General features: G+C 35.9%; 1 long non-coding RNA gene across 1 annotated transcript; it reads right to left on the reverse strand.

The window, feature by feature from the left end:
• Positions 1–1,290: 1,290 nt before the first annotated feature.
• Positions 1,291–3,393, reverse strand: LOC132159113 (uncharacterized). Its single transcript, XR_009437784.1, has 2 exons — positions 3,193–3,393; positions 1,291–1,894 (listed from the first exon to the last, which is right to left on the reverse strand). It is a non-coding gene; the product is annotated as an uncharacterized LOC132159113 (long non-coding RNA).
• Positions 3,394–19,424: the final 16,031 nt, after the last annotated feature.

The following is a 19,424-nucleotide window of genomic DNA, read 5'->3' on the forward strand; positions in this document are numbered from 1 at the left end:
AAAGCTATGGCGAGGGACACGGCTTATAATACATCCTAAAAACTCTGCAGTCTTTAGAGGCCATATAGTCGACTCGGTGCTCTCTCGCTTTTCTGCCTTCATTGTAATCCCTGACTCATGGTTGCTGTATGTGATGAAGGAGAGATGATCTTAAATTACATCATAGGGATTGACGCAGGTCTTCCACATCGAGACGGTTGTAATGAATAGAAATATATTTCATTGGCTTTAAGTTTTTCTCCCCAATTTATAGGAAATACACTCAGTCATGACTGTCCAAAATCAATTAATGAGGTTATTATGAGCCTCAGGGTGTATCTCATGAAAACATGTACAGGTCACATATAAAGAAAATGAAGCATATTTTTAGGACTTTTTTATCATTGATATTTTTATATTATATAAGTTTCATGCCAATTAAACAAATAGCTCATGCAAAACTAAAAACTTTCAGAATGTACTCACCCTGATGTCGTTTCAATCCTGTACACTGTTGTAATTTTACCATGGAACGTGTATATATATATATATATATATATATATATATATATATATATATATATATAAATCTGATATAAAGTTATTTAATATTAACGCAATATATTTTTTTTTCTTGTAATAATTTACTTTTTGGACATTTCTAATTATATAACAGTATAATTTTAATCAATTTTAATTCAAATATTTAAATTATTATATTAATGGTTTTAATTATATTCTATGTTAATAGAATATAATTCTATATTAAAATTATATTATATTATACAATTGAAATGTTTATATGCTAAAATAATTACATTATTTTTTAAATACTGAATTTACTATATATAAATAAATATTTATATAAAAATTCTTTCTTCAAATGATAAAACCCCTAATAGATTGTTGAAAATTTTGATTTAAAAATAACCTAATGCATTTTAAGAAGCTTTATATAGTTATATTGTGACATCACCACAAACGAAATCATGTCTAGCACAATTTGATCTTTTCTTCCTACAAATTCTCTCTTTCCCTCCCTCTCTTCTCACTTTCAGCATATGAATACATACTGCATAATATTCAGTGATGGTCTGTCAGGTTGATGCTAACAGTATATCATTGAGGTGCAACTTCCTACCCCAATCCGCTAATGAGCAGCAAGCCTCGCCAAGATCGTGCTCCATCAGGTGCGGTGACAAGTAATATTAGTTTTCTTGCCTTTAATTAAATCTAAAGTGGCCCTGCAGTCTACTGCGTAATTGGACGCTTGGGTTGCGAATTATCGGCCCCAAAGTTCATCATAACAAATACGACTGGATGTGCAGGTTTAATACCCTCTGCTGTGCGGCTGCTTCCTGCGTGAACAAGTTTTCACAATTAATTTTCAACAGGTAAAGGGTGACAAAAACACTGAGACCAAAATACGTTTCAAATGTGGGCAGTTTTGTGGTTGGGCTACGTAAAAACTAGAGTCATAACACTACTGAAAGGATCCGAACCACGCCATTTACAATCTCCGTTCACTTTTTTGTTAATCTGATAAAGATGGATGGGCGCCTTCATCTTCAAAGCGTCTCTCTTGTGTTGCTTTTTAGGGGGACATCTTTATCTGCAAGGCTAATGTTTTCTTGAAGTTTATGGATCCTCCTGAGGTACAGAAAGCAGAGGAGAGATGACACGATGTGTTGAATATCTGATGCCTTCCTCTTTCCCCGCTGTTGCCATTACTCACCTCCTCGGAGATGATTTCTGAAGCCACAACAGATGCAAGAGAGACTGACACCGAGACACTGTGTGAGTCACATCTCAAAAATACACATTATGAATGATTACGTTCACAGGATGGATATTAGCGCTCGCTCTTCGTCTCTGTTTTGTTCCTTCTTCTGTGCCTTTTGAGTCTTGTGCGTGTCTGTAAATGTAGAAAGCAAATCAGTCAAGCAAGGACAGAAGCAAACTTTGAAAAGTAAAGTAAGAAAGGATATTACAAGAACTTTAAAGTCTGTAAAGTTAAATGCTGACATAATCAATACCTATTATTTTTTTAGCCCCTTCCCTCCAAACACTTGTCATTTTTTACCATCTAAACAATTCTCATCAAATAAAAGGAAGTCCTGTTAATCCTGTAAAAATGCCATATTTATAAGGTAAAGTAGGGTTTGAAAATCATTTGGGTTTGACTTTAAGTAAATATATTTAGACTGTATATATTGTATATGTATATATTTGTGGCTTTTCTGACTGTTTTTCTGTGGATTGTTGATTGTTCAAGTTGACAAAACAAAAAAAAAGAAAATACTTTTTGGGCTCAATGTAATGATATATTTCAGTGTAATACTGTAATAATGCTATTTCATTGTTTAGATAATTAATTTGCATACAATTTGTTCATAAAACTAAAATTGTTTGTGTGTAAATCGTCCCTTTGAACTGAATGCAACAATATATGTTAAGTATAGTTTTACATACAATTTATTTACACAGAATAATTGAATATATAACGACTATTCTGAATAAACTCCATATTAACTAAAATACTTTTATGTACTTAGAAACACTATGATTAATTTAGTAAAATTAAAACAAGACAAATACAACAACAGTCTGTTCAAAGTAGTTCTTTCAGACATTCAGCCAGAAACACACAAAAAATAAGCTGATGAAACATTGAAAATCCATTGTAAATATTATTTAAAAAAGTAAATATATATTATAAGTAAGACAGTTCTGGAAAATCTATCTATCTACAGTATCTATCTATCTATCTATATACTATCTATATATATAAATATATATATATATATATATATATATATATATATATATATATATATATATATATATGTATATATATATATATATATATATATATATATATATATATATATATATATATATATATTTATATATATAGATAGTATATAGATAGATAGATAGATACTGTAGATAGATAGATTTTCCAGAACTGTCAGAACTGTCTTATATATATATTGTGTCATTTTACAGAAGGGCACTATGCTAGCTATATTTTTGAATGTTTATGTATGCCAGTTTCACTCTTTTATAAATAGTATATTTTTCCCCCTTTAACTGAGCAGTTACTGTACAGTATTACCCCTTCCTTGAAGTCATTAAAGCCGTAAATCCTTTTCGTCCCCATCATTCGTTGACCATGCTACTCATTATGTGCTAATATGAAGTGTCACTCACCATAAGGTGGGACAGGAAAGACATATCCCCTCCTTTCCCTGATGCTCTTAGCTGTAAATTAACCTCCTGTTGCTAAATCCCTCTATATTAGCCGGCGAGCCATATAAAAAGAAGATGACACATAACTGCAGGGATTCATAGAGTATGAGGTAAACAGAAACCTGAGGGTATCTCACAAATGTAAACAGAAGCTCTGGCAGCTTTCTGGTAATCCCCAACTGTCGTCGCTATGGGCCTGGCGACCTGTGAGCCAATGAAAGTGAAGCACGGAATGAGTGAACCAATGACAGCAACGCAGTTCAACAGTTAGCCAATAAAAAAGAAGCATTCTTTTGTCTATTTTGGCAAAAACATACCTTTACATCAGATGATTTCTCTCTTGCGCTTGAACGATAAGAGGACAGGTTATAATTTTTTATCACAATGGCCAGGCCTAAAATGATTTTAAAACCCAGCCTTATCTCGCTCTCTCATACTGCGCATGGAAACTTCACATGGTGATAAGAATCCATAATGAGATTAGCCACATAAAAGTAGCAGCAACAATATATCATGCTTATGGGAGTTTCCCTGCTAAATTGGGTCTTACCATAGCCTTAAATTCTGTTAACATGAATTAGAGATTTGTAGCAGACTGTGCGAATGAATTATGGAACTATAATTTGTGTTCTTGTTGAAAATAAGAGTCAACAGATTGTTTCAGGCTTTCTGTATTATAATTAAAACATTTGTTAATGACTCAGAATGTTTCTTAAAATGCTTCTCTGTGCTTAACCAAATGCAATCACAAAAATTCATTTGTTTCGAAACACTGTTACAACTCAGCTTATTAAAAAAAAGTAATTAAGAACACAATTCGTTTTTAAATTAAGCAATACTAAATTCATCATCTTTTGCCTTTTTCACATTTGAATGATATGCTATTTACTATTTTTATGTATCTATCTCGAAACTGACATACAGCCAACTCATAAACATATTTCTTGTAGCATTTGTTTTATTTGTTAGCATTTCTGCTACCTGGCTAATAAAGCAACTTGCTGTTCAGTTCACCAGTCAAAACCGTGGTTATTGGCTACCTATACAGATGTTTGAAAGATGCAGCTCTTTGATTCATAAATCAGTTACTGATTCAGTCAGATTTGTCAAAAAATCATTCAGACAGGACTTGACTCCCCAAAGATTTGTGTATGATTCTGACATTGCTACATAAATACAAAAACAGTTGGAGGGCTATATTGGACAGGCAGCTAAATGATCAAATCAGTTTTTCAGTTTTGGGTCTGTTCCTCATTTCCCCACATTACTTCCTGTCAGTTTTCCTGTTAGCAAATAGTGTATTAGCAACAAACAGCACAGAGACTCAACTATGTCTAGCAGTCTTTGTATATTAAGCTGGAATAGGAGAAAGTAGTTTAAAATCAAGACACACATCGCCTATCTTATACAGCTTCAATTTTACTGTTTGTATGTCCAAAATCATTGCAACAAACCACGTACAGCCTACTGCTCCTGCATTAGCAAGTTAGCTTGTTTCCTTTGATCATTCATTATGTTGGCTTTCTCATGCTCGGAGGAACACTGATAGCCTGATCAGGGTCTGTGTTTTCTCTCCATTTATAAAAATTTTTTTGGCAAAGAGGTTGCGAGAGACTCAGGTGGATCTTTTACCAGCAGCCCTTTGAGATAATGAGCAAGAAATGGCAACACGCACGCACACACATACACACATAAATGAACAAATAGCCAAGAGCACACTTAAACTACAACAACAACAGAACTAAATGAGTCAACTGGGACTACCTGTCCTTTTGATTACACACAAATGCAAGCAAAGGCAAAACAATTCCCAGCCGACACAATGAATTTAATCTCAAAGATCTAGCCACTTTAGCCTTCCAAGCTAATGTTAGCAGCCAAGCCTGGAAGTGTATTGATTAGCATTGCTGGCTCCAAGCAGGATTATTTTTATCTTGCATCCTGTTTCAAGGGCTCAGGTGCATTAGCACTCAAATGCCACACGCACATATTCACTATGTGAAAAATCAATATGATATATTATGAAAGGTACAAGATCCCATATGACTACAACTTTCTTTTACCTCCTGATATTTTATACCTAATTTTATATGTGATGTTGATAGCCATACAACTTATTACATTACTAATACACATCAAAAATATGTGTATTTTTGTGTATGTGTATGAGCTTCATCTTTCTAAATAAATTTTAAGACAGTTAATAATGTTCTTAGTTTTACCATCAGAGCAAAGTCACGTGACAGACACAAGGATGAAGCTCGTATGTGTTTGCAGTACACAAGCCACAGACGGTTAAGACAGCTGACTCCACTGTGTGACCCTGTCTCTCTCTCTCTCTCACAGCACGCGCAAACACACACGCAATGTGCAGAACTCCACATTTGAACATTCAACAGCAAATACTTAAACTAATAACAAAACATACTTACAGCAGCTAATTCAGAAGCGCCAGATTGTTGTAGCAAAGTCAGAATTACCTCCTCTCCTAGATAGTGGTCGCCATAAAATGGGTTGCTGTTCTGTTGTAAGTAATCTTAATGATTCCTAAATGCATCTACTTTAGAAAGCCAAATAAAGTGCTTTTTGCTTTCGCCCTAGATACACACAGCATCTCTCTGACATGGCTGCACGTTCTTTCTTTGTGTGAACATTTGGGCAGCATTACGCAAATATTTCCACATAGTGACGTAGACATGTGGGGGCGTGTTTGAATGAGCCGTTTTAGGGGAACGTGTCTTAACTTTGATAAAGAATATCTCTTTGGATTTGAGACTTTAGTCTTTGCAACTTTACAGATCTTCTTCATGCACCAAAAGCTAGTTACACTCCAAAGAGAAAGTAAAATCTGGTAAATATGTGGTTACCGGTTTAACTACGGTAACAAGGATTTTTTTTTTTTTAGTTTGTAGTAAAACCATGGTTAATTTTTTGTAAGGGTTACATTTTCTAAATATTCAAAACATTTTCTTTACAATTGGTGACAAAACAGCCTGACAAATCACAAGAATGAAAAATCATAAATCATGGTTGTCTGTATTTATTGTAAAACAACAACAACAACAAAAAATCATAAATGACAATGTTGACAAGAAGTTATATTATAAATTGAATTTTTATATTTATCCATAAAGAGGACTTTCATGACATGATTAACCATAACAAAATAATGTGATAAAATTATGCAGTTAATTTAATTAATTTAATGATTAATTAACTGCCTAATTTCAGTTTATGCTGAATTCTAGCTTAGGCGATAGTTTATTAATTTATTTTTAATGTCATGATTTTAATATAATAAAGAGAATATAAAATTAAATGGTACATTTTCCCCCCAAATCATTAGAGATTATCTCAGATTAATTTCAAATTGGAAATGCCATCTTTTTAAAAATGAAAGGCTGGCAAAACACTGATTTATGAGAATCAATGTATGTATGTCATTTGGATATATCTATCACTCTATATGCAATGAAACATGACAGTGTATCATGATTATGCATATTTTTTGCTTTAAACTGATATGATGATTTGTGAAATCTGCTCTCCATCTGAGGCTTGTGGGATGTGGTGAGTTTAAATGCATTGTCCCCGGAGAGGCTTGCCGGCCTGCAGCAGACCCCACTGAAGTAAAGTAGACTCATTCTGTTCCCCTATAGGGAGATTGGAATGGGTAGTCATGCATTTAAAGTTGCAGAGACAGCTGGGGAAAACGGCACGTTATCTCATTGAGAAAACAGCGCACAACTGAAAAATGCTCCAGAGGAAATGGAAAGAGAGAGAGAGGAAGAAGAAGGAGAGAGAGAGAGGCTGTGCTGTAATAGTGACCTTGAAGGTGTGATTTGATAAACTGCAGTGTGGAGTACGCTTGCTCAACAACATATGCACACACACTGTGATACCCAAGCACTCAAATAAATATATGTATAGGCCATTTACAGGATTTCTTTTTTTGTGTGTGTGTGTCCAAATCAAATCAGATTAGTTGTTTGTTACCTTATGCACAATGCTTTTTACAAGTAGTCTACTGCCAGCGAACTGTGGATAGTCACTATAAAAGTCAACAAGATAGTTTAGTGGGCAGTTCTTGGTTAGAACTAGGTGTAATATGGACCGGAATTTACACAAAAGTAAAAAGAGAATCAAGTTGTCATCAAGTTTTCTATTTGGAAACAAAGAAATCAAAAAAGATAAAACCTTCTGAGACTTATTCATCTCTTACCTCAAGTCAAGTATTCATCACAGAAAACAATCCCCTTTGCATGCAGGGCTGATGTTTGGATGGTTAATTGTTTCATGTAGGTTGAATTTTCCTTGATTTGTCTCCATTGTCTGCGGCAGAACGACTGATTGTTCACCAAGACAGTACTTTAGCGGAAAAGTTTAACTGCAATTAGTGCTTTCCCCCATAGAGAAATATGTTCCTCTGTTGTACGATGAAGACGGATCGCTCCGCCTCTGCACTGAACATGGCAGGCTGTTTTCCTTATCAAGTTGAGGAACAAGGGATGGGACCTACTTTAAATTTCAAAAGAACAACAAAGGTATTCATTAAAACTCTAGACTCATTTATCTGCATTGTCTTTCTTTTGTTCATACTTTCCTTTACTTTTAAGCAGATTTAATGTACTTAATGTAGCTGTGCTTTGAGTATTATGACTCTTAACTTTTAAAAAGAAGTGCTTGAAATAGAACTGGGTTGGTAAAACTATAAAAAATTACTTTGCCAGAATAGATATATAGACCAATGTAGATTTGGTTTTAGGAATTAGATGGTGGATCTTCAGTGCTGGATCAAAAATGTAGCATTTTATCTCCATCCTTGTTTTAGTCAGTAAGAGAAGTAGTAGTGCTATGCTAAGTCATCAGGTTAAGCTATTTGACAAAACGAAGGCTAACTGAAAGCACAGGCAAATGTTTAGGCTATGTCCACATGAACCTCGCAAAAACCTTGTGCTCGGTATACAAATGAACATAGAACAATACATTTATTAATCTGTGTTAATGTTAGTTAATAAAAAGACAATCGTTTAGTGTATGTTCATGTTTTTGTTGCTGTTACATGACATAGCGGTGTCTCAAATAGGGGCGAGAAGTGGGCTGATGACGTCATCGTTTCAGAAAATATACAGATTCACAACACAGGTTTATTCACTCTGGAACCCAGTTAAAAAAAATATCGGTGTCACTCTCCCAAAATGCCAGATCCGTATGGAAGAAACACCTATATGATACAAAATGTATGCAATTTTTAGCTTTGATGATATAGCATGTGATATGCCAGGCAATCACAACACCACACCCCCCTTGTTATAGCATCAAATAAATATACTAAAATCTAATTGATTAGAAAAGTGAACCCTTGAACACACATTAGCGTGATAGTCCTACCTAAATTGATGGAGACCATCTTTTGAAAAAAAAAATTATTTGAAGTGTAATTGTTTTTTTTTAGTTTGGCTCACGTCCCATTATTTTACATGGAGAGGATGGGGTTTATGAACTACACTGGAGCCAGTTACCAAATGGCGATCTAAATGTTTGGCTTCACAGGACGTGTGCGGCACATTTGTTTCAGCAACTAACATGCTACCAGCCAAACATCAACCCCCTCATAGTTACTAATGTTCACACAGGAATGAAAACAAACTACATTTGTCCACTGCTACGCACACACTCATTCTCTGTGACATTCAGAAGAGTACTGAGGATGGTGTCGTGCCTGGAAGTACCATCCTAGCATCCGTCTTCTCTTGTGTAATTCTCTTTGAACAGGCGCCATAAATATTAAACTTCATAACCTAGTGCCCTAGCGGCTATGCTCCAATGAACAAAATCCCCTGCAAGTACTTTCTCTCTCTGTTGTGTAATTTGCAAAGGGAACTGCTTATCCTACAGAACCTCATACGGCCTTGACATATCAAAGCCGAAATGGCTTTTCAAGTAGTGGCCGCTCAACCTCTTTTCCTTTAGCGACGCTGTGGCTGTACAATGTCACCGAGGACGTCTTCATTACGGCAGCCAACCCGGATTCCGGAGTGAAACAACTAGCTAAAGCCATGCCAGTCTTCCACCTTTTGTTTCACGATTATGTAAAGCCTTTTTCACTCTCACGTCAGTTGGAATCCACCAGGCCGCCAAATAGAACATTTCTAATTTAATGTCTCATCCTCTTCACTTTGTTTGAACAGTTTCTATCCTCTTCGCCCTCCCTCTCGTACTTCTCATGAGAGGGACTCGCTAAGCTCAGATTACTTTGAGCTCTCGAGTGGAGTATGAAATGAACACATATCTATTCTTTTGATACTTTCAATAGAATTGAAATGGATTTGCTCTATCAGAAAGGCATGTGCTCGCTATGGACTGGATTGTAACCTAGTCCGCCGCTTCTCATTTATGTCATATATGGCTCACTTCTGACTGGGATGGATTCAGACATATTTGGAGAGACTAAATAAATTTCATCCTAACATGAAAAGAACTGTGATTTCCGTGAGGGAAGTTATTGGTTCACTTCATAATGGAGCACATGAACATCCCAGTAATAAGGTAATTCCTTCAGGAACTGTGTGAAGAAAACTGTGTGATTGAGAATTTCCGCAACTATTTCCCAATATGTGAGTCCAGATTAAAATTTTATTGCTCAGACGTTGTTCCTTCAAAATTTAATGAACTCCCCAGCAATGTTTCATGTACACCACCATTGAAAAGTTTGGGCTGTATTAAGATTTTTATTTTTTCAAAGAAGAAACTCTTATGTTCAACAATATTCTTACAATTAAAAAAAAATAAAATCTAAAGTCCGAGTGACATGTTCCTTCAGAAATCATTCTAACATGCTGCTTTGGTGCTAAAGAAACAATTTAGGGTGCTTACACACTTGGTTCGATTGCCTGGTCCTAACCCGAGTTCTATTGTTCCCCCTCACCCTGCTCCTGCTGGACTGCGTTCATATTTAATGGGTCTGAACCGTGGTTCATTTACATAATCAAGCCAGCAGCTGTTTACCCCATTGCTTAGTAAAAACAGCCCAGAAGGCGGTGGCAAAACACATAAAATTGCTTTCCTCACTTTTATATTTATGTGTTTTGAACCGTTGGTTTTGTTTCCAAAGCTTTAGTACATAACGGCACTTATGTTTGTCCTATGAATCTACTGAAAATGCTCTAAAAAATGCAGGTAAACATGAAAGTATAGAGAAATAAGGCAAGCCAAGGCAAGTTTATTTATATAGCACATTTTGTACACAATGGTAATTCTTAGTACTTTACATAAAATAACTCTCACTTGTCACACATTTTTATCAAATAATATCTCTTTAATAGCAGTTCATTTTCGGTGATTTGGCATGATCTTGAGACACATCTCTATAACTTTTGAAGAGACATGTGACATTACTGGTGCCTTTTTCTTAAAAGACAAATCTGAGAAGACTAAAGTCACCAAAAGTCTCCATTTATCGTCTACACAATCAAATTTCTTGGAGAAAATATATTAAAGAGATCTGTGATTTTTCTTGTCACAACTGACTGACAAGTCTTGCTGTATTTATTAGACCCCATAATGAAGGACGTCAGCTCATTTGCCCCAAGTCTCGTAACCTCCACAGAGGACAATACAAAAACAGCTCCCACACTCCAACATTCATTCACTTCAGTGCCAATTACATGCTGACTACAACCGCATCTGACTGACAACTGACATCAAATCCATTAACTGGCCTTTTCAGGGTTCACACTCTGTTATTTCATTATGTTCTATCAATATACGTTTGTAAGAGGGATTTAGCATTGATTCTGCAATGTTTCCATCTGTTTCCATCATGTGATGCATATTGTAGCAGGACTACAAAAGAAAGAAATCAAGAGAATGAAAGCTGCACAGAATTTTATTGGCAGATTAATGTCTGAAAGCTTGAGGTCTTTCTTATTTTAAAACTAACCCTATTTTCTTGCTTAGTACATGCACTTGGTCTTATTTTGATCAGTTTAGTTTTGCAAATTATTACACAGGATTCTTTGGTAATCTTTTATTAAAATGTAACAATTTAGTCTCTGAAAGTTTCTTTTTATGTCTTAGCAAGTCCTCTTAAAAAGTTTCTTTTTTTAAAATCCCATTTCCATTGGAAATATGTCAGATTATTATTGCAAATAAAATATATCCTGTTGTGATCTTGTTATCTAAGGCCTTGTCCACACTAATACTACTAACACATCTTCCTTCCACACAGAGATGGCATTGTTTTCAAGGAAAACTGAGCTTTTCGAAAGCGCTCTCAAAAAGTGGATACATTTCAAAACGCTGTTTTTATATTGTAGTGTGGACCACAAAAACAGAGGCTTTTGAAAATGATGACATGTTTTTAGTCATGTGATGCATATTGTAACAGTGGATAAATGTTTATACCAGTATTTTGCCTGTTATGTGCTATTACCTTTCACACTGTTGCTAAATATATGAAAGTGAAAGTGACGTGACATTCAGCCAAGTATGGTGACCCATACTCAGAATTTGTGCTTGGCATTTAACCCATCTGAAGTGCACACACACAGAGCAGTGAACACACACACACACTGTGAACACACACCCGGAGCAGTGGGCAGCCATTTATGCTGCGGCGCCCGGGGAGCAGTTGGGGGTTCGATGCCTTGCTCAAGGGCACCTCAGTCATGGTATTGAAGGTGGAGAGAGTACTGTACATCCCCCCACCCACAATTCCTGCCAGCCCGAGACTCAAACTCACAACCCTTCGATTGGGAGTCCAACTCTCTAACCATTAGGCCACGACTTCCTATATGTAACTATATGTTACTTTATGCACACTTCATATTACAGTCATGCAAAGATGACAGAAAATTTACACAGAATTGCTGTCCTACAGCAAAAAATGAGTGCAGTTGCATTTTAGATTAAACATTCAATAGGGAGTGAGTGTGACCTGGGCGCATCAGCGAATTATGAGATATTTTCTTAAGAAAAATCCTGCCTGGAGAATTGCATGTCTGTTCCATCTGTATCATCTCAGTGACCTTTTATGAGGGTTTTACACATGCACAGTAAGGAGAATTTAACGTTTAATGTTTAACTTTTGAAAAAGGCTTGAAAACGCTTAAGTGGACAGAGAGCATTTGAAATGAAAACACTGTTTTCAAATATATATTCACACATTTATTAAATGCAAAATGCTACATGGAGCAGGAAAAGAGCAAAAACTAGATATAAAGTATCAAATAAATCTAGATATAAAGTATCAAATAAAATACTTAAAATGAAAAACCAAACTGACCTTGACTTACTCTTTCACCAATGCTAATGAAAGGCAGTATGCTTCTTCCCAGATCTCCACATTGACGGAAACAACATGGGAGCTCAGGCTGCCTTTGAAATTGCAGTGAACATTCAGTCGGCTGTATCTGTGCATCCTCAGTCAGTGAAACAATCACAGTCTGTGAGTTTTAATTTCTAACATCCCTCACTGTCTTAGAGTCACGGAGTGAGTGGAGAGTTTTATAATAAAAACTTTATTGCTCATTGCCGTGGAAGGAAAGTAATTATAGGCTTTATAAGGTTATCAATTCCTTGGACCTGATTTTCATCGATCGCTCTGAGGAACATTTTACACATCAAGCAGATAATGGTCAGGACCTCAAGGGTGTGTGTGCAGACATCTTCTTGGAAAGAAATAAAGAACTCTAGGCTTTAATCGTCAATGCTTGACACAGCACTTTTCCTATGCAGGTGTTACAAATCTCGATCTAAAATGACTCCAGAGCAAATATAAAAATGTCTGGGGCTCTTTAGGTGATTATATCTTATTTAGATCATTGTGATCCGACATCATTCATAAAGAAACCTGTGCAACTCAGGGTAAGACTCATCACACATCACAATCTTAACAGATGGGCTTTTTAAGACATTAGGTGAGGTCACACTGACTAAGTTGTCAAAAACTGGAAATTCCGATTAGAACCAAACTGTAAAAGCATATAACTTCATGACCTATAACAGTAGAACAAGTGCAGAGTCCATAGTCATTACTCTGACTCCCACATTCAAAATTTTCCCTTGACCTATCTTTTCAATAACTATAATTTCCAAGATGGAAAGGAAATGCTGTTATTTGAATTTTGCCACATACAGGGTGGTACTTTTAGGCATAAAAAAAAAAAAACACTAGAGTTTTAGCCTTAATAGCGATTTTATTTTTGCATTGAACGTATATGCACTGTACTCAAAAGACCCAAAAGCAACTCAACTGTTGTTCTTTCAAACTGCACACCACCTTTACATTTCAATAGCAAAAATTCTGCAACACCAAGCTCTGCATATGGGGGAAATTACAAACTATGCACTTAAAGTACATATATACAGGTAGGGTAAAAAATAAATTAATAATGGTGACCATCATGCTTCCAGAACATTATTGTGATGAAGGGGTGTGTGTGTGTGTGTGTATATATATATATATATATATATATATATATATATATATATATGTATTATTTCACCCAAAAGTGACAATTCAGTCATCTTTTACTCACCATCATGTCTTTCCAAAAATGTTAACTGCATGAACAAACAAAAAGAAAAAGATTGCGCTGGTCACTCTATTCTATGCAGTTACAACAAATGGTTCCGAATCATTAAAGGAATAGTTCACATAAAATTTTTAATTGGACTTGTGTGGATTATTTGAAGATTATTGTGATGTTTCTATCAGCTGCTTGGACTCTCATTCTGATTGCACCCATTTACTGCAGATGATCAATTGTTGAACAAGTGATGTAATGCTAAATTTCTCCAAATCTTTTCTGAGGATGAAACAAACTTATCTACATCTTGGATGCTATGAGGGTGAGTACATTTTCCACATATTTTCATTTTTGGGTGAAATATTGCTTAAAGTTTCAAAAAGGAACCCAAAATACCGTAAAGCATCATAAAAACATATAAAAGGTCCATAAGTTTTCCGAAATCATGTGTTCAGTTGAACTAATTCACTGGCAATACTGAATCAAGTAGATGAACTGGTTAACACTAAATAGAAAAACTTGCTTTCTGATATCATCATCATCATATGTTTTTACAAAGCTTATACATCATTTTGTAGGTCATGTCATAAAAGTTTGCCAGAAAGAGGTAAACCTGGATTTTTGTCACATCAGAGTGCCGCCAGAGTCCCGTCAGCGATCCTGAAGGTTCTACTGGAGATCAATGGGATTTGACGTGCTGTCAGCGGAATCAAACGCTCATGATGGATGACTCCGTTCGGTATATTGTTTCCAGCTGATGTAATGCTGAGCGGCTCTCCTCTAGCACACTTCTTAAAACCCGTAGGGGAGCCAAAAATAAGAAACAGAACTCTTACCTTGTCTCTTTTTTCACCTTATGCTAAGTGTAAGAAGTTGGCTTTTATAAAGACAATATTCCCGGAAGACTTCAGCTGTTAAAGACATTTTTCATTATACCTCATTATACTGTACTGTGCTTTCATTATAAAATTAACATAAATCATTTTACACTCATATTTCAAATGTATTCAATAATTGTGGTGAAATATGACCCAGATGTAGGCACCTTTTTATTTCTAGCTAATGATTTTGAATCAGAGTCCTCGTACTATTCCGGAAATTTGACCAGGAGTTAATCCGAACATAGTCCTAGTTGGAGAATATTTAAAAAAGACTGGAAATAGCATCATTTTCACAAAGCAGCTAAGAAGTTTCCATGGTGGCCTTTGCTAAAGCTTCATCACTAATTCTGGCTGTCCCGTTTAGAAGAGGATATGTGACCCCCTTGACCCTGGAGTCTGACTGAGGACAGCGCAAATTCCAAAACATGGGAATACCAGTTGCAATCGATCAAATGATGAATCAATGATGGAATTAACACATTTTTACTCACACCCAACCTGTCCTACCTAACACCCAACCTAAATTCTCATTACCATAAACTCCCATGACAGTAAGAGACCGTTTTGGGGTAAATTACGCCTAGCCCCGTAGTGCTGGAGATGGAGAAATTGGATTAAATTCATGCCACTCACAGCTGCCCTCTGGACTTATGAACACACACACACACACACACACACACACACACACACACACACACACACACACACACACACACTCTGGCATCATGAAAATAGAAAAGACTCAAATCCATGCTAAGCTGCTTTGGTAAATCACATTAACACATTATTTAAGGCTAAAAACCTTTACCCTTATCAACAGCCCAAACATCCAGATGTTCTGATGAATAAACTAACTTCTTCCCTCAGTAAAATCAACGTTTAAAGATGCTAATGAGGGAATTCATCATGCTACTTTAGCCAAACGACACCTAGTATAGTATACAAACAAATGCTGCACAACGGAGTCATGTATCAAGGTATTTTAACATAGTATCCATTATAAATAAGCATAAAGACTGTTCAAAATCATTTATATCATTATTTTCTCACATCGTTTCAAACCTGTATTGGGTCTTTCTGAAAATGTGGTGCCTAATATAATATAGTAATTGAATATAGCACACAAATCTCAGGAACACTTTTACAGTGCTTTTATAGTATTTTTGGCCACGTTGGACCTTGGCAAACATAGTCACTATGAACAACCAATGGGGAAAAGTGCAAATACTGTGCAAAAAACATCTCCTCTAACACGAGGTTGATTGAATGACACAATTTTTGTATATATGTGAACTATTTCTTTAATCTTATGACAAATGACTTGAAGGCAGCAAAGTCCATACACATCTTTTGTTCCCTACGCAGCTATTGATATGCGGCATTATTTGTCTCTCAGTCTTACCCTGCTTAATTTACATGATATTTGAGAGATGATGGCCTTGATTCAGACTCCAATAGCAAAGTCGACCTCTCTAAAGAGGGCTGAAACTCACTCTGTCATATCTGTCGGTTTTATTCCATGTAATGCCTTCCGCCGAGATGAGAAATCAATGCGAATTGACGCTTTCGATGGTGATCCACGTCCAAACGAAGCTGGATCAAACCGGCCCTATTGTGTCACCCTCTCAGGGAGAAAAAAAAAAGGCTTAGTTCGGGTTCGTTTGTTGTTTTTCCGCAGCAGAAAATTGGCAGAAATTACTTTCCGGGGAAATCATTAACCTACTTAATACAAATAAACCAATCGGTCGCTAACACCACAGAAAAGTTCATTTGTGAAGCTATTACATTTCTGTCATATTTTTGAGGAATCACACCTCCTCAACTTGATCAGACATGAGTTGGCATGATTAGACGTCATTTTTTTGGCAATGGGTGTACTGGTGGTCTGAACGGCGTACGTCGTAGCATCTCCAGAGAGCCTCAGCATAGAGTAAATAGCTCAGAAATAACCAGTTTCATTTGATGTATTTGCCCATCCACTCTTTGTTTGTGCTTCTCCCTGCTAAATTGTTTTTCGCATGGTCGTATAATAGTTGCGAGCTCGGCTACGGGCTAATTCCCCTAGCGCATATGCTATATTGGAGTTTTTCTTTGAAAGTTTCCTGCTGTTGTTGACACTTTATTTCAGCTCAACTCTCCGAGGGGGTGACGCTGTTCACCGCTAATTAGAAACTGTTTTCATCCAGCCCTAATCAGGTCACTGGCTTCCGTCATATAGCGAGATGTACCAGTTTCCACAAATTGCTGTAGACAAAGGGAGAGCTATGTGTTCGGGATGTTTGGTTTGTTTCTCGGATTCTGTGGTGGTACTGAGATGGGGCTTTTGATTTGCCTAGCTGGCTATTTTTGAAACTCTTTAACTGCAGTCTTTGTTTGTTTGCCTTTTGTTTCCTGTGGACCATCATGCACTGTTTACATTAGCATTATCAGTGTCTCTTAAATTGTGTATTTTTAGATCTCTAGCAGAATATTATTGTAGCCATGACATTCAGATCAGCAAACATATTGCAGCCTCAGCTAGGCTTAGTTTTATTCACTTGGATTTTTCTTAGCGATACTCCGAAATGTCTATATTTCTGTAGATTTTGAGAGTCTATGAAATGAGTGCTCTGTGAACAATCACACACAGCTATGACATAAATAAAACACAGCATGGCTTAAAGCAGTTTTAACTTTATTTGAATCTCACTGATATCAGTGGGATGGTCAGTTAAGGATTTCTACAATAAATATTTCAAGAATGTTAATATGTATCTACTTGTATCCATTCACATGCAAATTTTTCAAGGATTCATTTGAATGACTTTCTATCATTTTTTGTAGTTTATTCATAACTAAAGCAAAACATTCTGTGGTTAAAAATAAAGCTTAAATAGATGAACAAACTACAAAAAATAGTAAAATAGGTGTTTTTTGGTTAATATGATGAAAATTTTTTTTTTTCAAATGATTGCGGTTGGTAAGATTTTTAAAGTCTCTTATGTCTTATGAATGCTATATTTATTTAATTAAAAATACACTAAAAGCAGTGATTTTGTGAAATATTATTACAATTTAAAATGACTGTTTTGTGTTTTGTAAATATATTTTAAAATGTAATTTATTCCTGTGATGCAAAGCTGAATTGTCATCCACCATTACTCCATTTTTGGACCTTTATATCTGCTATATGGAACCAAGAAGAATGAACATTCTGTTTAACATCTAATATTGTGTTCCACAGAAAACAAGAGGGTTTTGAATGACATGAGGGTGAGTAAAAAATGAAAGAAATTTTCATTGAGCGAAATATGGACAGCTACCAAAGGATCTTTCACTCTTCTTTCACCTGTGGATATTTTGTATTTTTTTTGAATTACTACAGATGATTCAAAACAGCTGGAAAATACATGATGACAACTTTCAGAGGAGCTTTTGACAGCCGCCTGGATAATGAGTCACATGGAGGTTTTTGATTAATGCTGCTAATTCTGGGTGTCTTCATCTTTACATCTGAGATTCTACAAAGATATACGGATACATGCCAACCAGTCACTAAAGTGATAAATAAAAAAGAAAATAATTTAAAATAAAATGCACTTATATTTGCAGATAACTTAATAGCATGTTGATATAAAATATTCTACATAGAGACATTGATATGTTAATTCATGAGGCTAAAAGATTACAGTAAGAAAAAAACTCACATTTTAACATATTTTAAGTACTCTGTTACTCACAATGTGAAATAATTAGCACACAAGTGCTTCTCCACATTGGAAATCTTTTTTAGTTTAGAGTGGTTGAGTGTGAAGTTGTCAAGAAATGGACATCTGTTGGAAAAGGCATATGTGATTGGATAGTGAAAAGGAAGAGGAACCACGACAGATCCTTCTGTCGCTCGCAGTGATACATTTCACACAGGAAACTTCCCAAAAGGCTTCCCGCCAGAAGATACTAAGGCTCCTCTGCAAAACAGATTTTAGACACTATTTTGAGAAATATGACCGTCGTCATTGGCAAAAAGTTATTAATACGTTTTCGAGCAGGCAGCAACAGTTTTCAGTCCAAGCCATAAGGGGAAATGTTACAAGTTGAGTAGTCTCTTACCTTCTTCTGGGTCTTCCAGATCTTCAATGACCCCCTGCACCTCAGGGTCGCTCTTAAATGCTAGGCTGTCCTCGTTGGTGTAATATGTGCCTTTCTGATGGGCCATGAAGCGGAGAACCACTATCATAATTAGCAGTATAATCACAACAACTGCTATTACACAGACTCCTGGGTGAGGAAAGAACCACAAGAAGACCAGAAACAAATGAAATCAAGTTGGTAATAGGTATGAAGTTCACACAAAACAGTGTTTACTTTAGAGAGGTGGGGCTTGGAGATCAATTGGTTTTATTCATCGGAAATTGACTGGATGGTGGGTGTGGCTTTGAGTAAAATGGGAGGTTGAATTTACTATAAGCTAATTTATGGAATAATTCAGCCTCCATCGAGAGGCTCATATCGTCAGTGTGGCCTTGTATGATTTACAGAGTTGTAGATAAATATAATTACATTCTTACCCAACAGAACAGCATAAACTGATTCAGTACTGGAAGCCATACCTGAAACAAAACCAAAATCAAAAACCTTCAATATGTTTTTCCTGCCAATGAACTGATTCAATGGATTTCCTCCCCCTCCCTCCAGTAACTTTTTGCTTTTTCTTGAATGTCTCACATGCTGCACTTGAAAACGCTCTGTGTTGTATTTTTAATAGAGGGAGCACAGCTCTTGTAGAGGAAGCTCCATGAAG

This window comes from Carassius carassius, chromosome 16, assembly GCF_963082965.1.
Source record: "Carassius carassius chromosome 16, fCarCar2.1, whole genome shotgun sequence".
NCBI lineage: Eukaryota > Metazoa > Chordata > Actinopteri > Cypriniformes > Cyprinidae > Carassius > Carassius carassius.